Source organism: Numenius arquata, chromosome 21, assembly GCF_964106895.1.
Source record: "Numenius arquata chromosome 21, bNumArq3.hap1.1, whole genome shotgun sequence".
NCBI classification, from domain to species: domain Eukaryota; kingdom Metazoa; phylum Chordata; class Aves; order Charadriiformes; family Scolopacidae; genus Numenius; species Numenius arquata.
In genome coordinates this window covers 4,642,921-4,657,339 of record NC_133596.1, presented here as the reverse complement: position 1 = coordinate 4,657,339, position 14,419 = coordinate 4,642,921, and the positions used below count along the sequence as shown (strand labels likewise).

Below are 14,419 nucleotides of genomic sequence, written 5' to 3'. Positions count from 1 at the left end.
CGGGATCTGCACACACCTCCTCTCACCGGAGAGGAAATGTTAGGGCAGCCTGACAGGGTGTGACTGGAAATTAAAGAGCTGAAATTAGGCAAAGGGAAATTTCAGTCTGGTTATTTATTAGGGAAACAAAAAAAACTTGCTTGGCGGGAGGTGTCTCTCTGCTTTGTGCAAGGGGGTGTCGGTGTAACCTGGGGTGTCGGTGTAACCTGGGGTGTCGGTGTGAACCTGGCCACTTTACACAAAAGCTGGTGGATGATGAAACTTGCGCTGGTCCGTGGGGATGGAGGGACAGCCGGGATGTGCCCTGGCAGACATCCGGGAGGAGGCGTGGGGCTGGCTCTCCCTGTAAATCCTGTCGTAGCTCCGGGTGGAGCTGGCCGGGGACTTGTTGCCCGCTAACAGCGACCTGCCCTCGCTTAGACCCTGCCGAGGCTGGGAAACCTCATTGATGGGGCTATGGGGGTGGAACGGGGCAGGATTTGGCCCGGTGCCTCCAGTTCCTGCCTAAAAGCCTGGCAGCCTCGTGAACGTTACAGAGCAATCTGTGACCTAGTTAACCAAGAGCTATAGATTCCGTGTAGTATTCGATTGTGTTTGTCGTATCTTTTGCTATGATGGATAACCAACTTGGAACGAATTTTGGTCTAGTAAGAGGTGCCAGTAAGTGAAATGCACGGATTTAATTAAGCAGAGTATAAATTTGCTGGGTTGGTTCCCTCACAGAGGTGCAGGCATTCACCAAAGATGCTGCCCCAGGTTAAACAGAGAAGGAAGTTAAAGAATAACACACCGAGAGCTTCCATCCACTGTAACCTCTGTTTTAAAACCAGGTTTTTAAAGCTCCCCTCCTGGTATCTCTGTCAGTCATTAAAGACTGAACCGCGGGTAAAATTCCAACTTCTCTGCCAGGCAGCCAGATACAGTGCACCCAGGGGCGCTGGGTTTCTTTCCTTAGGATCCTGGGCACCTTGATTGAGGTGAGTGATTAAGCCATCCTTTCGTTCTGCGTCTCAGCTGCAGGGTGTCCAGAATATTCCAGTACCCGGCCCTCTCGTGTGCTGGGGAGTCATGGAGTGTGTGCTGGGATACGCTGCAGGCTCCTACCTTCAAGGTATGCTTAGGATAGCGCGGCAGCTGTGAATAACGTGGCTTCCACTCTGTACAAACAAATCAAATTGGAAATCAAATTTATGAAAGCTAGTGGAATTCAGTCCTTTATTTGTAGTTAATTATTTTTTAAATATAGGATTATTGCAAGTTGTATGGATTCAGCCCCATCTGTTTGTAACAGCCATAATCAGAGCCGGGTAGCAGAGTTAGATTTTTCAAGGATGAGAATCCATAAATACTGGTTTTATGCTGACGGCTAATTACTCTTCAAACAGAGCCCTTATTCCTTAAAAGTGCCTGCACTTCTATTTATTCAGAAAGAGGGAGAGAAACAAATATGGTGCTGAGATCTGAGACCGAGAGCGAATGTGCAGAACAAGGGATGGTGGTGCAGCTTGTGGAAGAGATAAGGTGTGTCCTTTTTTTTTTTTTTTTTTTTGTTTGCGAATCAAAAGGACATGAAGAAAACAAACCAAGAGAGGTTAGAAGACAAATATTGGATAGAAAGAATCAGATGGGCAAAAAAAAACCTGCAGGGAAGTTAAGTCATGATACAGCATTTGGGTTAGCAAATACTCTTCACATCATGTGAGAGATGCCAGCAGGGGTTTGCTGGCCATTTTAAGGTGGTGTGTGCAGTAGCAGCAAGTAGCTTTTCTCTCCTCCTTATTCCAGAGCTTTAAGCTCTGTAATTTGTTAAATGTGTTCCAAACTTTCCTGGTACTTTAAGTTTTGGTTGGTTTTTTTTTTTTTTTCTCCCCTTAGGCCATTCTTACAGGTGAGCACCTCTGTAACAGGGAGAATGGATATGGGTGGGACTTGTGGATATTTTTTTTTTTCCCCCATCTGTCTGCCAGAGCCTAGATGATGAAATCCAGGAGAAGGAACTGGTACATGATCAAAGACCGGGGCTGATGCCCAACCTAGAGATTTGGAACTATTTTCTCATTGGACCCTTCAATCTGAACAAGATTCTGTTCTTTCCCACCCAACCTCTAAGCTGCTTGATGCTTCAGCCAGAGAAGAGGGTGTGTCATTAATTTCTTGGCCGTTATGTGTGGAAAGTGTTGATTTATGTAGTCCTGCTAGACTTTTTCTACTTAAAAGATAGTGTTGTCCAGAATGTGAAACCCACCTCTCCCACTTTACTGCTGTTTGGGAAAGCTCTGAGCAGGGCTGGGGGCACCGGAGCTGTTTGCGGATTGAAGGAGTCTGGCCTTGCATGCTTTGAATGCTGCGTTTCCTGGTAGTGCAGAAAGGAAAAGAGGTGGATTAGCAAATTGAAATGGCACGTAGAAGTCTGTTAAAAGAATTAAGCGCTGCGGTGAGCTGAGCTGATGTGTGTATGCAGGTATGCTGCCTTGCACTGGGGGGTGACTTGGCAGAGTGGCAGACTTCTTAGGTTCGACTTGCCTTTTTAAAGACAAATCCAGAGTCAATAAAGGACTTGTTTTCCTGAACAAGGAAAAAAAGAGAGCACCTGTACTGCACAGAGTGCTTACTGCAAAAGGTCATTGGTCACCTGGAGGATTGCCTGGGATATACTGCTGTGCATTACTGTGGGCAGCTGAGGACTGGGGGCACTCTGACCTTTTGAAGAAAACTGCAATAAAACCAAATAACAATCTTCTCATGCTACAGGTTGGGGAAATTTAAAAGGGCCTGGTATTCTTCATCTCTTAAACTGACCTCTGAAAAACGTATTAGTTCTGCAATTGATCAGTCATGCATGGCTTCAGGGAATAGCTACTTTTTTTACATGTGCCAAATACTAATCACTGATGTTCAAAAAAAAAAAAAAAGAGAAGTGGTTGTAGTCAAAAAGTGACTGCAGAAATGCCACAGTGGGATTCCGTATTTATTCGCTCTCAACAATTTCCAGATCAAATTGGCTCAGTGCAAAGTCAAAATGATTTCCCCTCCAACTGCCTCTACAGCAAACTCAGCCTCAGATCTGGGAAAATCAGACCGTGTGGTTTCTGCCTTTTGCATCATAACCAGTAATAAAGATTTTGCTGTTGGAGCTGAGCTGACAGTTTTGCTGATGATGGATGAAGCAAAACAGAGTGCTTCTTGCTGTACTGTTGCTGTGTTGGCTTCATGGGTCTCACAGGTAGGGAGGTGGTAGGGAGAGAGAACAGCATTCCTCTGAAGTGTTTTTATACCAACCCTACTAATGCCATCCAGTGCTCAAGGACAACTGCTGTAACCAGCTGAACCAGAAAGTGCCCATCAATGAAATTAAACTAGCGAGGTTACTTCCAGTCATGAGATGTGAGAAAAATGTGAATAGTGAAAGAGATTTACTGGTCTTTCTTTTCTTCCTTGGGTGCAAAAGGCAAGTTTCCTTACCTGATGTCTGAGAATACCTAATATCTTAACTTGACAGTGTCCTTTGTCCCTTTCAAATAAAGGGAGTATGTCAAATTCGGGCAGGTTTTTAGTCCTCTGCTGAGATTGTACCCTTGGGTTTGACACACGCATTCATTTCCTCCGGATTAGTAATACTGAAGCCTATTTATTTTACAGTGCAGTTCTCTTCATCCTGGCTTTTCTCCCTGTCTCCACCTTCATTTGCCTCACCTCGCTGTCTGCTGTCCTCTTTTAACACAGCTCTAAAGATGTATTTGCTTTTGAAAATCAGAGCCCAGGGGGGAAGAAGGCCATCGGAGTCCATGTACACAGTTATCGCGAATCACTCTGCAGATAACAGGCACCTATTAAGGTAGATCAGTGTTTTAAACACAAATATCTTGACAGTTTGTCACTAAAAGATAATTGGCAAGAAACAGGAATGTTATCAGGAGCTCAACTTTTGTGGCGAGTTACTTGGTGCTGGTTGCTGAGTTCCCTTTGTGTGGTTTTGATGGTCCTGACCGCAGTGAAAAAGCAGGTGGTGTTGGGGCAGAGCTGGGAAATGCTGCTCCTTCTCCTTCTGAATTTGTGCCGCAGCCCTGACCCCTGGTGGGAGAACCGTCTGGTCGTTCCATCTCGCACGCCTTCCTGGGGGCAAGCGCTGGTGATTCTCAGGGGATTTTACGTGGGTGCATAAGCACCGGGAACTGGATTGTGATCACCAATTTATCAAAAGCTGGGGTCAGAACCGTTCTCAGTTTGAGTTAGAATTAGGCTGTTGGTACAATGCTGGGAATCATCACATTATCAGTCGTCCCTGAGCCATCTCATTTCTGAAACCGGCAGTAAAAAGGTTTCAGACATCTCCCTCTCCCTACGCTGTGCAACTTCTATTCTTCCATTTGGAACAAATGCCTTTCCTTTGTGTAATCTGGGGATGAAGAGTTCTACAAGCAAATAATGTAATCTGTCAGTGGCTTCAGTACGTGAGTTGCACCACGCACAGTTCGAGATGGAAGCACAGCTCCCCATCCAAATCTTTCTCACTGGGACCCGTGGAAAACATTTCATGCTTTGTGCTGGTCAGATGTAAATCCGGTGACTTCTAGCAGTGACTTTGGACACTGAAGGTAAAGAAAACTGCTCTCAGTAAAATACTTATTCTGGTGGACTAGAATGATGATCTCAAGCCAGTCAGGTATACTGCGATCGGATCATAATTCTTTCTCTGGGGTAGAAGTACCTTTGCAATGAGAGAATTTCTCTGCAGTTTGAAGCACTGGCTGGCTCCAGGCTTGCTGGAATTTTCCTTTGCTCCATGCTCCTTCTCATGCATTTATTTACTGAACCTGTGAAAAAGGATGCTGTACTGTAAATCCCACAAATGGTGCATACAGTGTGGTTTTTTTGCTTCAGTAGCCTCCGGTGGGTTCATGCAAACAAAATTTAGACCTAACCTGTCTCAGCTTCTTTCGGCTATAGGGTATACAGTTATTTGACTAAAAGTATACTTGTTCTGTTGGCATAACGCATGAGTATAGAAAATACTTCACATGCTGTGATCTGTGCTACAGTGCTGCTTGCCTTGGAGATGCCAATGATACCTTAGTGCTCGCTATTACTGATATTACTCGAGCTGAGGGCATTTTGGCAATTTGAAGACATTTGTTCTTATCTACAGAATCTAGCGCTGAAAGCACTTGTTCCACAACAACTAAATTTGGTGCCCGACTAGTTTATAAACTGCCACCTAAAGACAATGCAGTATTCGCACAACAGCGAAATTGTTGGAGTTTGTACCTCTCCAGGCAGATTGCAGATAATGACTGGATGCAAGTGCTGGACGTGGTGAAATGAGTTTCCAGGACACACAGGAGCCTGTTGTGCAGGACCTACAACCTGCTGAATTCCTGTAGTAAATACACTCAAGCTCTTTGAAAGGTCTCAAATATAAAGAGAAGGGTTGGTACCAGAGGTGGGTCAAGCTCCTGTAACCCCCCTCGCTCTGCCATCAATCTGAGGACTGTGTATATGCAGTTGTGCAAATATTTACTGAAAAGCAGTCACCTCGGTTAAGATTACATCTGTCCAGCCAAAATATTTATAGACTCCTGATTAACCTTTTAATCAACAATGAAATTTGCCCCTTAATGGGGGAAAGATTTTTGTGTTCTTTCCTTTGGATCTGTATGCAAGGTTTAACCAGATGATGTTAATCAATCGTGTTTGTTTTACTCTATTAGTCTATTATTCTTTAGATTGTTTATCATTTTGTTTTGATGTTTTCAAATATGCTTTTCAGTATTTAAAACAATTCAGTTTTTAGATGGGAAGCTGAGGGGGGAAAGGAGAATGTATCTTCGATCGGTCTGTCATTTAGTTCTGAGTATAAAACTGACATGGAGCTGTCAAAAGGAGAAAGCAGGAAAGAGTATTCACTTCATTGGTGGGAAGAGGAAATCTTGTGCTCGGAGCATTATAATTTTTAAACTTAGGAAAGAAACTAAATTTACATTCCCCCAAAAGAAGTACGTTTCACTCAGCTCCGGGAATGGATTTGGCATGAGGAATGAACACACTCCCATGATTGCTGTCTTTACTGCGTATCCCCTTGGTCCTCAGTTCATCATATGACACAATATTTTGGAAGGGCTCCAGAGGAGCTGTCATGGGCCGCGGGGTCAGTGATCCGTGTGTAATGCGAGTGTGTTGTGCATGATGGACCCAAACCACTGTAGGAAAGAGAGCGCAGTGGGAACACTGAAGGACTGGGTAATAAACATCCTCAATTTATGGAACAGGAGTGTTACTCATTTGTACTCTTACTAAAGGAGACAGAGCATCTACTGTTAATTAGAAGAGGACACTCGGTCCTGGGTTCTGTTCCTGATGGCAGATTCATGGTGTCGCTGTATGAATTCAGTACGCACCACTGTAAAATGGGCGCAATTGTTTTTATCCCTCATCCGGAAAGTTAATATGTGGCAAAACTCTTTCCTGTCGGGCAGTTCAGCATTCCATGGGAGGACACTGGAGTGTAAGTAATGACTAGAGGTTGCACTAAACTGAAGTGACTTCAGTGTTTCCCTTTTGCATCTACTTGTCTTGACAGCAAAGACGCAGAGTTCTCTGTGTGTGCATCTGCTGCACACTAGAATCAAAGGAGAGATCTCGACGGCCTTTGAAAAGGGAAAGTGTGCTCTTAAGACTTCCTTCTTCCATTAGCAGAGAGGTAATGGAGCCTGGCTCGCTAGGAATAGGAGTCCTGTGTGCTGAAACCCCCATCCGTCCTTAGATCCCCCTCGTGCAATTTGTGACTTTCCCCATCCCTCTGAAGCTCCTTCTGTGCCACTCATCCCTGCTCAGAGGTGTCTGTTGCTCTTCCCAGTGTCCCCTCTCAGCTGTGTGGGCCAGAGGCGACCATCCAGCTTGGGGTGAGTGGTACCCATCCCTGCCCGCTGCTTAGTGGGCTGTGGCTGAACAAAAAGGGAGCTTGTGGCGCTCTCCTGCCTTCAGTGGGGCACTCTGTGGGGCTCTCCTCCACTCTCTGGGTCTCTCCTCCGCTCTGCTGGCAATTTGCGCTGAACTTTACTTTCTTTGTGACCTTTACCCTCTGTCAAACCCAATTGAAATTTTCCAGCTCAGAAGTTATCAGGGAGGATGGGCAGACGACAGCCGAGCAGAAAACGGTTCCCGGGCTTATTTGAGCTAATTGTTCTGATGGTTGTGATTGAGTGGGAGCCAAGAACTCATTAGTTCTAATCTGGCCTCCGACACTTCTATTGCATGGCCGTAGAGCTGTTGTTATATTTCTCTCTCTTAGTTTATTAGTGGGTAGAACGATAGCTTAAGAGTAAGGCTGCAAAGAATAATAAATGCAAGAGATTTAGAAATTCTACAGCATCTCATCGTGCCAACAGCACTTGCACAGAGCGATGATATACAGTGAAGCTGTATGTTCAGAGCATCCCAGAGAATGTCTCTTCTCTAAGAGCTGGTACTTGCTTCAGAGGCAGTCAGTGACAGAACTCCCACTGATTTATGGAGCAGGATGGCTCCGAAGACTGTCTGTACTGAGAATTGGAACCATGTTAGTAACGTCCGAGCAAACCGTGTTTAAAATAGGGTTCTTGCTCTAATTGTGTTAACATGATTTCCCTGGGCAGTAAAGAAAGTGCATAACCATGTACTTCGCAAAGTAACAAAAGATAATTATAATGTAATCACATTTCATCCATCCTGAAACCCTTCTGCTGTCTGGGTTAGCCAGCACAGCTCACAAATAAAATGCTTCCAGTGGAAATGTGGATGTTTCTGGCTCCTCTGCCATCTGAGCCTCCATTTTCCTGTGGAATTATCTAGGAAGGACACATATTTATGTTGATAGTTCAGCATTGTGCTAGATGAACCCAAACAAATCCCTGGCTGATTTCTAGGGCTGTTTTGGCTTTCTTGAAGGCCTTCCTTCAATAGTGATACCATATTAGGATTCCTCAGTCCTGAAACATCAGAGTTGTATTTGATTATCTTACCCACCAGACATTTGTTCTGCGTGTTAGTGAGCCCTCCAACAACCGGAACATTGTCGCTGCTGGCTGCGGATCTGCCCACTCTCATCAGTGGCTGCACAGTAGAATAATTCTAAAGATTGCCTTTTTTTTTTTCTGAAAGGCAGCTCCTTGGCTGGTGTATTTTGAGTTGAATATTAGGTTGAAATTTGGTAAGTGAAACAGGGTGGAAGCTTGTTGCTTAGGTCTTGAAATGGAGCGTGGCCAGAGCAGCGCTGCGGGAGACACTTCTACACCGGCAGGGACGTGGAGTCTCTGACCTAGGAGGTGCCTTCTGTCTCTAATTTTGATGATGAATCTCTATGTTTCTTTTCTTTACTTTATTACCCAGGTCTCCTAACTTTCCATTTCTTGCTTTTTCCTTTCAGCAGTTCATTAATCATCGTTGTGTGATGACTGTCCAGTGCGGGGCTGGAATGATGCCAGGGCCAAGCCCTGGTCACTCTCGTGATGGGAGGTCAGGCTAAATGAGAGCGAGTCCCCTTCATCCTGCCAGCTGAATTCTAACATTGTTCTAATATCCGCTACACCAACTTCATTTTTACTAAAGATCCAGTATTTGCAACCTGATTTGTATGATTTATTGTTGACTGAGGGAGTCTTGGAAGAGTTTATCAGCTTCTGGCTAATAAATTTGCTACTGTGGTCCAAGAACTTAGAACGCTTTTGTAAGGTGACAACTCTGACATGAGGCTCTAGGAAGGCTGTGAGCAAGTTTCTTGTGTCTGTTATTAGCTATTACCTTTGATAAATTATTGGGCTAATCTCTGCTGACTACATAATGCTTGAGAATTGCTCTGTTCCTCTCTTCAGAAGTTCAAATCACAAGTAACTCTTGAAAGGGGAGAGGACAGCAACGCTCCAATCTGTCCCTCCGAGCAAGGACTACAAAGACAGATGGGCAGCAGGTGAAGCAGCAAGAAATCATTAAACTAAACTCATCCTCCCAGATCTCTCCTGTTAAGCCATCCAAGTGTGAGATAAAGCAGGAGGTGTGCTGGCAGTTCTCGGCTTCCCTCTTTTCTTCTCTTCTAGCGTTTGGACTGAGACAAAGTTTCCAAACAGATGTTTCTTCTGCTCCCTAAGTCCATTCTCACAGTGCAAAACAGGAGCGATGCAGGGTAACTCTTGGCCTGTATTTACTTTTTTCTTTCTTTCTTTCCTTCCTTCAGCTATCCCATCTGCTTATGACTGCTTTTTGGGCCCTTGAGCTATCCATGTGTCAAAAGCAGTTCACGCTTTGCCGGTGCTGAGAGGAAAGAAGCAGCTCAGATGCGTAGTCCTGAAATGGAAACAGTAAGATGTGTATGTCGAGCCGCTGAGTGAACCTGTGACCATGCTAAATTTTTCTTCCATTGTGAAAGGTCTCCTTTCGCATCTTACAGTGTGGGTCCTGTGATTCCCTTTTCCAGATTTAAGGGCCTAGCAGAGGCCGATTCAACCTGTTCAGGTTGTCTTTAGCCAAGATGGTACCTGGAGCCGTGGTGTGAAATCAGTTCTGTTTGTTCACCTGGCTCCGTCCCTCCTGTTCCAAAGCATCTTGCTGTCTCCCAGGCTGAGAAATCTCTTCTTCCCCAAGGAGGATGTGGCTGATTGTGAGACACTTTTTGTGTCTAAAAATGCTTTGGAAACCTTTTTTTTTGCTGAATTGGAGCTCTTCAGCTGTCCAACTTGGGCTGCTGACTTCAGAGCCCTACACAGAACCCCAACCTTCTGGTGCATCATATTTTCCATAACCGTGCTTCATGGTGGCTGTGGGGATATTTCTGCTCTGGGTGAAGAATGGAGAATTACTTGCCTCAGGATGGCTCTGTGGCAGATTTACACACGGAGACTGTGGCCCTTGTTTAGCCTGTCACTTCCACATCCACAGAATATTCTTGCTGTGGTCCCACATGCAAGGCTCAGGGGTACAAAGCCCCATATCTTCTCTGTTTTGTTTCTTTTCATAATTGATCTGTTTGATGTCTGACCCACAGGCTGTCAAACAGGTAGGCCTAATAGGTTCTAACAACATTTTTTTCTTTTCTTTTTATTATTTTCCTTGAAAAAGAAAAGAAAAATGTCCCCACACCTTTTTTTTTTTTTCTTTTTTCTTGCAGTCTGCCCATTTTTGGTTAGTTATCACTACAGCTTCTTTTAGAGCATCCCCTTGGGCTCTGGCTCTCCAGAAATGAGAATCCTGTGCAGATGGTATCTGTAGGGAAAGAGAAAATGACTTACCTTGTCATAATGCAGGTCTGGAAAAACAATCTTGCTCAGTGTTTGTGTTTCCACCCACCTTCCCTTTGAACGGGGGGATATGATGGTGAGGAGCTGATGGATTCTGGCCCGGGTGTTTAACTGATCGTTGTACATCATTCACCTGGAATGTTGGTCACTTTTAAGGAGAATTTGTCATCTGTGCATAATTAGGGATTTACGAAGACCGTGTGCTGTACATGCTTGAAGGGATGTAACTGAAATGTAAGAGCCCTCAAGGCAGCCTATAGGTGTGTCACAGTCCCCAAAATCTTAAGAGCTCGGGGAATTTCCTGCATGATTTATGCTGCAGGCACAAAACTCAGGAGAGGGACTCTGCGGTGACATTTGAAGAAACACAATTACTAGGTAAGTAATTTTTTTCCCACTTTCTTTCCTCAAAGCATACTGGAATAAAATAGTGGTCGCTAAGAAAAGCCATTACCAGATTGTCCAACCTACAGTTAAAAGGACTTGAAAAATCCAAATAATAGTGTCACATAAAGTGTATTGCTTGCTTTCTGGGTCCGCCTGCTGTCCTTTTTGTGTGCAACCCCAGCAGTGGCCGTAGAAAGAGTTCTTGTGTGCTTGACTGACATTTCCTAATATGCAACTTTGTTAGCAAAAGTAATCTGGTGAAGTGAACCGTTACATTAGAATGTAAAGGTAATGATTTGTGACATCGCAGTAGTGTCGAGGAGAGTGTTTGCTTGATATGGCTCTTTGTGCGTGAAAGTCTGTATGTATGGATTTGGATATATGGCACCTTTTCACTTCTAAAGCGCAGCACATAAAATAATTCCTGAAATTCCTGAAACTAGCATCATGGTAAAGTATAGCACTGAGATATGTTTGTAAGTATATTTTAATACTTCTAAATATCTAGTATTCTGATATTAGAATGTTATTATCTAGTATTCTCATAATTTACAAGAAGAGATTGATTTCCTATCTTCAGTTGTTCCTTGAACACATTCTGATATCTTCCACCTTTGAAAGCACTTTTTAATGCTGCAGATATATACTCACAACTTAAATTTCCACTTAAGAAATCTGTTTTGCGTGGGAAATCTGCATGGAAGCGGTAAACCGGAGCTAAGTTCAAATTCTGCACAGTATCAAAAAAAACCCCAGTGTTTTATAATGACCTTAAATCTCTTTTCTGATTTCCTCATAGTTACGGATGTTGCTCAAAGAGCTACTTCTGCCTTCGTTCTGTGGTAATAACAAGGGAGATCATAATTATTCCTATCGTTTTAAGCTCATCTTTCTCAAAGTCTCCGCTCTCCAACTTTTAATCTTCCGTTACATCTCTGCTCGCTTTCTGTATGTTTGCTGGCACAACACCTTCGCTTTCATCTGCATCACACAAGCTGTAGTTAGATGTGCTCTTTGCCACTGACCCCCGTTTTTTTGCAGCATGCCAAATTACCTTTTGTGTATCCATCTGTGGAAGAAATCATCCCTCAAATTTAATAGGGTCGGTTCCTGTGGCTGAGGCTGCCGGGTGCAAACTGGACATCACGGATTTGCCGTTTTGTGCAAGTTCCCTAAATCTCCTGACGGCAAGTGCTTGAAATAGCAGTTAGAGGTAACAAGCTTAGGACCAGAAGAATCTTCATTGTTTTTATTGCTGGCCTCGTGCAGCGTCGGCTTCGGTCGTACTCTGGAATATCATATGTTTGATCAGTTATAGAGGCTCAGAGGAAATACAAAGCTGACAGCATTAGGGTGAGCGAGAACACAAATAGCTTTTATTTCGATGAGAATTTTCCACAAGCTTTGATTCTGGGAAGCGAAGGAGATAGACTACAGCTTTTCTCGTCTCTCTACTAAATCACCCTGTGCTTTGGTCTAGACTTGCAAATTTGTTCTCAAAACCATTGTCGTCCTCTTACAGTCTAGCATCTCATTAAGAAACTAACTGCAAAATCAACTGCTCTTGCTGACATGTTTCCTGATTTAGATGCAGCTGGATCCAGCTGTGCCTTAATGCCTGAGATAGTCCTATCGAAGGATTTTTTTTTTTTTCTTCCCCTCTTGACACAGTTAAATCTAGTTGCATTAGGAATTTAATTAGGAGTTAGTTTAATTGTGTTTTGAGCTGTTCTTTCTCCCATTCAGCTTTCCTAGCAGGGGCTGTGAGTCAGGAAGACTCTCGAGTTCTATTTCTGTCCTTGTCACTAACACTAACGACCTTGGACTACTCTCTGCTGGGTATTTTTTTTTCTCTTCCCCCAGTGCAAATCAGGCTTCTAGTCCTGCTTTTTTTCCTGATTGTGGTGGGGAGAGAGTGCTTACCTCTGCAGATCTGAGCCGAACAGCTCTCCTTTACTCAGCTGCCCCGTCTGTCTGGGAACAGCAAGCAGAAGTTGAAACTTTTTTGTATTAGAGCGTGCTGGAAGGTGCCTCGTGGCTGTGTGATGGAAGGTGATTTCTTTTAACTTTGTAAAGAAAACCTCCATTGCTTCCAGTGATGGAGATCGTGGTCTGCTGTGTCTTTGGCTATTGGGCAAGAGAGAGTAAGCTGTGATAGTAACTGATGTGAGAAAAATCCACCCATGCAAGTTCGAAAACAAGCTGCCATGACTTTGCCAGAAAAATCTGAAGCAAAGCCCTGCTCACCCGTTGTTTGAATTACTGTTATATTTACTTCTAGATGAAGTGACATGGCGCAAGTAATTCACAGTATCTATCTCCCATCTAACACTAAACAATCAGCTGATGTATTTACAGTCGGTAGGCTGACAAGGTTTGAAATTTTGTTTTAGAATCCATTATAAAGCGCCGGAGCACAAGGGAGGAGTTATGAGCTCGGGCTGGTGCTTTGGGGATGGAAACATGAGCCCTTATCTTGTGTTTCAGGAAAAATTGAGTAGAACAGTGGCAAAAGCAGCTGTCAAAGGGCTGATGCTTTCCTGAGCTTTGGGCATCGTTCCAAAGGGTGTATTTTCAGAAATTTTGCTTTTGAGGAAGTGGGTTTGTGACGGGAGTCAGTCTTGGGTTATCGGGGAGGTTCATCAGCCTCCTGCCCCGTTACGGTTGTGCATCTAATTCCAGTGTTTGCTTGCAGGGATCACCTCCTTGACTAAGAGGTGTGTTACCGTGTTGATGCAGCTGCAGCAGAGTAATTTCTGCTCTCCTGAGTCGGGGACCTTGCCCAGGTCCCGTTGCTTCTCCCTGCCAAGGGAAGTCATGGCCAACGCCAAGCACGTGTAGACAGGCCTTGAGTTTTGACCCTGAATCTGCCACTGCCATCTCCTGCAAAATGATTCTGGGTCTGCAAAATCACTGGGCGAAAGAATATTGAGTAGGAATTCACCAAGTGAACTCATTCCCACACCGTTTAATATAATTTGGTTGTTCCTCTTTATTATGCCCAGTGCTTTTAGAAGAAGAGGATGAGGTCTGTGGTGTAGGTGGCGAAGCGGATACGCACAGGAGTGGAAGTTGCCCAGTGGGTGGATGAGAAGGGTCAGGAACGGAAAGCAGCTAAGTCGAAGAGATTGCGTTGACTTGATTTTGCCGGGGCTTTCATTTGGTAGTAACAGACTGGGGGTTTCCTGACAGTCACCCCTTCACCGTCAGTTAAAAGAGGAAGGAAGTTAGAGAAATGAGGGGATGTTAGATTAACACTTATCGAGGTGAGACTCTCTAATGGTTATCAGTTGTTTGAAGGCCTATTAAATGAAAATCTCTGCAATTCATTTAATGTTTTATTCAAAGACGGGAGCTAACATGGATGCTATAAAGCAGGCAGGTTAGCTAGCATGTCTCTAAATTGCTCAGGTTCCTGTTGGGATCTATTGGATTTACTGTAATCTTTAATTATAAAATGTAATTACTTTAGAATGGATTGTCAATGTTGGTGTCCGTTTCTGTGGGTTGCTTGGTAACGTCTTTCATGTGCTGAAGCAGTAGCTGTTCTGTGAGTTACAGGCTTTTAAACCCACGAAGTAAAAGCCTGTGGATATTAGTGTCTGCCTAAATGGAACCTTTCAATCAACTGGCGTTAACATGCAGCCTTTTTGTTATTATTTTGCTATTGCGTAAAAACATTTCTGAGGACAATGTCCCAAAGAAGTAGCCTGAGAAGTTGTTCAGTTTTATATTAAAGAGTTTCAAATGAATTCTAGCCTTTTTAT

General features: G+C 44.0%; 1 protein-coding gene across 1 annotated transcript in view; it reads left to right on the top strand.

Moving 5' to 3' along the window:
- Nucleotides 1–14,419, top strand: part of MAN1C1 (mannosidase alpha class 1C member 1) — a 63,711-nt gene that overhangs the window by 1,457 nt on the left and 47,835 nt on the right. The gene's annotated exons all lie outside the window — the stretch shown is intronic.